Source organism: Danio rerio, chromosome 24 (assembly GCF_049306965.1).
Source record: "Danio rerio strain Tuebingen ecotype United States chromosome 24, GRCz12tu, whole genome shotgun sequence".
Lineage (NCBI taxonomy): Eukaryota > Metazoa > Chordata > Actinopteri > Cypriniformes > Danionidae > Danio > Danio rerio.
This window is the reverse complement of record NC_133199.1, coordinates 30292200-30298199: the sequence shown is the minus strand read 5'-3', so window position 1 is coordinate 30298199 and position 6000 is coordinate 30292200.

Sequence of the window (6000 nt, the reverse complement as noted above, 5' to 3'; positions counted from 1 at the left end):
ACAGAGTGAAGTGGGAGCGCACTATTTATAGGGCTGTGGTGATGAACAGTGATGCGGGGCAGGTGTGAAGCTGATCAGTGCACAGGTGACGGTGCTCAGGTTGATAGAGTGGAGGGGAAGCCTGTTCTGACTTTGACAATTATATTATAGTAGAAACCATTTTAAAATCAGAGTTTTAAGGTAATTTGACCATTAGATAAGGTAAACTGCAAATAATATCAAAGTCAGAAAATTATACTCATGATAAAAAAATATAGTCAAGATGATTTGCTGCAGGTTAAACTGAGCATCAGAATGGGGAAGAAAGGAGATTTAAGTGACTTTGAACGTGGCATGGTTGTTGGTGCCAGATGGGCCGGTCTGAGTATTTCAGAAACTGCTGATCAATTGGGATTTTCATGCACAACCATCTCTAGGGTTGAAAGAGAATGGTCTGAAAAAGAGAAAATATCGCAAATGCCTTGTTGATGCCAGAGGTCAGAGGAGAATGGCCAGACTGGTTCGAGCTAATATCACCTCCACAAAAAATGGCAATAAAGTGCAAATCATCTCAGACTGGTTTTCATGAACATGACAATGAATTCACCGTACTCAAAAGCCTTCGCAGTCATCTGACCTTAATCCAACAGAGCACCTTTGGGATCTGGTGGAATGGGAGATTCGCATTATGAATGTGCAGCCGACAAATCTGCAGTAACTGCGTGATGTTATTATGTTTGTCAAGAAGGATTAAGGCAGTTTTGAAAGTCAACCCGGTACTAGTATGTTGTACCTAATAAACTGGCTGGTGAGTGTACAGTATATGTATACACACACACACACACACACACACACACACACACACACACACACACACACACACACACACCTTTCTGTAAATAGAAGTGGTATATATTTCCAATATTACATTTATATAGTTTATTTAATATAAAAAATGTATATATTTATATACATGATTAAAAAAAATATATTGCCAAATTTTAGAAATATAAACAAATTTTAGCACTTTGTTTTGTGCTAATTTACATCATTATTATTGTAACAAGTACTGTATGTTATTTCAACTCACGTTTGGGTAAAATATTCCATAAAAACATACCGCTGGGTAACTTTTTTGCAATATAAAGTAATTTATAGCTCAAAATTATTGCATTTGCACGTATTTGACCAAATTTTTGGATAATTTTTTTTAGGTTAAGAATCATAATAACTTTATAACTTAAAGGAATTAATGAATTATTTAATTAAAATTATAATAAATTAATAAATATAAAATAATGATAAATTATTAACTTTTTTCTTAGAAGAAAATAAACATGTTTTGAAAAGTCAATTCAGACGTCATGTTGCCTTTCAGCCTAAAGAAGCTGATTTTTCAGTTTATGTATTAAAACTGTATTAAATAAACATCTTTCTTTTGGCTAAACTCTGCAGTGTGTACAATCCTCCATTGGTTTTGATTAGCGTGAATGCGGGAAGCAGGATGAAATGTCTCCCCATTGTAAATATTGCTTTCATGTGGCATTTGTACGTGTTTAGGCGTTGTGCTGTATGTGTGTGCGTGTTTGTATGCGGTGGCACGCTGGAGATAAGCACGGTCTCGAATGGCTTTACTGTAGGATGCCAGTGCGCCACAGCGGACGTCCCAGCATGCCAGCGCTGCTCCCTCCCGGACGCCCAACCGGAGCCAGTCACTGCGGGTCACTGGCGTCTAATCTGTTACTGAGGGCACAGAAGCACATCAGCAGATGGTTCTCTCCAGGAACTGGCATATTAAGAGAGAGGAGAAACGAAAACTGGGTGGCAGAGAGAGAGACAGACTGGGTGGGCGGTTGATTTTGTCACAGATGCAAATGAAGGAAAAATGACAAAATTACATTTAGTGATGATAGCTGTGTAAACTAGTGGAGATTAGATTAATAGTTAAGATGATTTATTTTTACTTTTTAATTCAATGTTTAAGTATTTTCTTTGTTTTTGTTGTTTTATAATTTATTTTTTTAAATAAAATATCTAAATTAAATGAAAATATTGTATACACTCAAAAAAAAAAAAAAAAAACTATTACTGCTGTTTAAAATGAGCTAAAACAACACAATTATTGTAATTTCATAGGCTAATTTATTTGTTTTATGTTCAGTTCACTTAAACTTGTAAACAATTAAGTTAACTGAAGCGTTTTGTGTTGGGAACACATGAAGCAATTGTGTTGCTACCTGGTTAGTGGATTTGTAGTTCCCAGCATGCTTTGTGTGAAATTTGAATGAAGACAGGGAAATGTTGACAATAAAAGTAATCTTAGATGTTTAAATTTAATAGAAAGACTCTTCATTTTAGTTTGAAGTTTAGAAGATTGTCATGTAATGCATTGAGTTTTAAGATAACCACCTTGCAGAAGCGCCCATGCTTTGGGTGTATGCAGTTTTATTAGTAAAAATGCAGTTTGTTGCTTTGCTCATTGAGCAATAACTGTCATAGAGTTAGTTCTGAGATCAGTCTTAATGTGTAACACATGAAATATGCCTAAAATGGCTCTTTTAGTTCATTTAGGACAATTTCAAATGAAACTAAAAGACTTTTAAATGTACAACACAGAATAGACATACATGATATTATCAGACCTTTGAGTTTAAGTTAAATAAAAATACAAATGTATTTAAACTTTTATTTGATAAAATGAAATAAACTCAATTGCATTTAACTATGTAAACTTTTTTTTTTTTCAGTTGGTGCTAAACAAATCGATTGGATGGAAACCTTGCCCTCAGTTCAAATGAGTTCATCCATTTTCTTTGAGTGTAGTATTAGCTAAACATATTAATTTACTTAATTTTTAGATTTACTTGTTTTAGTTTTTATGCCTTTAATAAACTTCAATAGCGCTGCTACAAATACACAAAAAAACCCAGAAAAAAACAAAAAATTAAATATTATTATAACAACATGTAATATTTATCTGCATGTTTTTATTCTTAATGCATTCCCATTATCCCATATTAAATATGTAATATAGAATTTAGATAAATAATAAAATATATTTGAAAAATATAAATGATTAAGAAAAATGTTAAAATGTCATTACATTTTGCAGGTTATCCTCATCAAATTCAACAATAAAATTTTAATGTTTTTGTCACGATCACCAGCGATCTAACATTTGCAGATCGCTGGAGAACTACAATTCTGCCTCTGAACTGAACTACAACTCCCAGAAGTCATATGGACACTTATGCACACACACAAAGCTGAAGTTTGTCACTGAATGATTACTATATATGCACTATATATACACTACAGTTTCACACACTTTTTGCTGAGTCTTGTTTCTGTTTAGAGCATCACATATGCGCTATCCTTGTCTTGCCTTCCTTTGTTTTTGACCTTTACTTTGTTTTACTGTTTACGTTGTTTTGCCGCCTGACCTGACCTGACTATTTGCCAATTGGCAACCAGCTATTGACATACATAGTAGGACCAATAATATTATGGAAATCGATTACAGCAACTTTCTAACATTCTTCAAAATAGCTTCTTTAGCTTTGAATAGTAGAAAAGAAACTTAAACAGGTTTGGAACAAGTGGAAGACGAGCTACTGTAAATTTTGGATGAACATGAACCATCCCTTCAACTCTAACTTTGCTAATCACAATTTAGAATTATAAAGCAGCATCTGCAGTGCAGGGGCCAATCAAATTTTAGAGGACACACCTCTGCATTACAGTAACTCTCAGTATAAAAAGGTTCCTCCATTTAAAACATGAGTAACTGACACCTTTCCCCATGATAAACAAGCAGATCCATCACAGAAGTCATGGTGACACTAATGCTCAGCCAAAATGACAGTGAAATGATTACGGTCAGGCCTGAGGGCTCTGGCAATGCTTCACAGTAAGTAAGTCTTTTACTGCGCAGAAGGATAAATGTGTATTGCTGAACATTCACCCTTGCTGTGGGAGATTGATTATGATGGTATACAAGGTAAGAAGATTTTTATTCCATTTATTTACATGTTGCTCTGTTTTATTCTGTGTTTCTCACCTGATTCTCTCTTTGGCTGTATGCACATAAACACAAACACAAGGGCAGTTCACAGGATATTTGACTGCATGTGTGCTGCACTAAATACAACATGCACTCACCCTCCTTTAAAGATCAATGTAATCTGATCTAACAGATGTCAGACTGGTTGGGATGAATCTTGGCCAAAAGTTTTGTGGAAATCTGAAAAAAAAAGTCATGGGGGTCAGTAAATTATGAGATTTTCTCATTGTTAGGTGAACAAAAATGTGTGTGCTTATATAAATACATAAATGCATTTACTGTACACTTATTAATTTATTAAATTATGACTAATATATATACATGAACTTCAGTCATACAGTGTGAAAATAGAAGACCAAATATATTTTACATTTGACACTCTACTTACATGGACCAGTCAACATCGTAAACCTTTCATGTATACACTATTATATTTATGAGTGCTGTATGTAAAACTATTAAGCTTGCTCTGTACGGCACCCTTGTCTGGAAATATTCACCTAGGCTCATAAAAAATACATCAATTTTGCCACATTATGACGAAAAAGTGTTAATATGAGCTTCTTGCATGTTTCTAGGCAATTTTAGATTGAAATGTCTAGTGTTAGGCCTACCTCAGAAACATGGTAAACCATTTTATTTTTGATCAGAAGATATAACAATTCAGTTTACTAGTTTGAAAGACAGCCTAATTCTTTAAGAATATCATTAATCAGGCCTATAGCCAGCCTGGTGGTTATTTTTTCTCAAAAGGTGGACCATTTTATAGTTATTTGCTTCATTTTCTATTGAAATTTATATAATAAATTCTTATTAATTTTTTTTCAGTTAAATACTGCATTTTAGTGACATTTAAGCATCATATTTGCTGGATTACCCTTACAGATGGTCATCATAATCACAGTTTTTGATGTAACAAAAACTAGGAGTCTGTTTACTTGCCGGTACAATAAATCTTCCACAGTCAGAATTTGGCCATTTAAATTAATGAATAATAATAATAATAATAATTATAATCAAATATTATTAAGTGAATAATTATAAATTAAAAAGGATAATTTGAAAAGCGATGTATGACAACAATAGTCTCATTACTATTAAAATTAAGAAACGTTAATATCGGCAGCTTCAGGAGCTTCCAATAAATTTTTACTGGTCTTAAAGCCTTATTCGATGGGTTATTATCATAAATTAATTATAGCATAGCAGTTACAATAGAACAAATGTGATCATGTTTGAGACAAATTCCAGACCTTTGTCAGTGGGGTGTGGGTTTTTTGAACCCCCCGAACCCCCCTTGGCTACAGGCCTGTTAATATGTTTAACAATGGCTAGAGTTAGTGAAGCAAATACATAGTTTGATTGCTGATATCACATTTTTAATGCATTAACCATGGATATTTTGTTGTATTTGTTGTAAAAACCATGGTTAATAAGGGTACATGTCAATATTCCAATTTCAAAAAACCCAATTTCACACATCAAAAAAGCAATTTGTAAATAAATAAATAAATTTACCAACAACAGATAAATAGAGATGTTAAAATGAGAGTTATATCAAACAAGTACGCTAGCAGCTTAAGCTAACCATGTTTGAAATATATAGCACACCTTAACCTAAACATAACTGATAGTGTTAAAAAAAGAAACACGTAACAAAAATACATTTACTGAAATAACACTACGTTTACCTGGTTTATACACAGACCTTAAGCCAAATCGTCTTTCACTGATCTCATGTCCATTGCATCAGGCTGTAGACATAAACAAATACGCTAGAAAAGCTGTTCATAAGACAGATGAACGTTACGTGTTAGTTTACAACTCATCCTCTATGGTAAATAATGTGCTTTACAGTAGTATCCTAATATTGTGACCCAGAGTCTTCACCAAAAAATAATCTGTGTGAAAAGGAATACAAATTGTGGACGTTTGCCTGAAATGAAAGTGCATGCAGC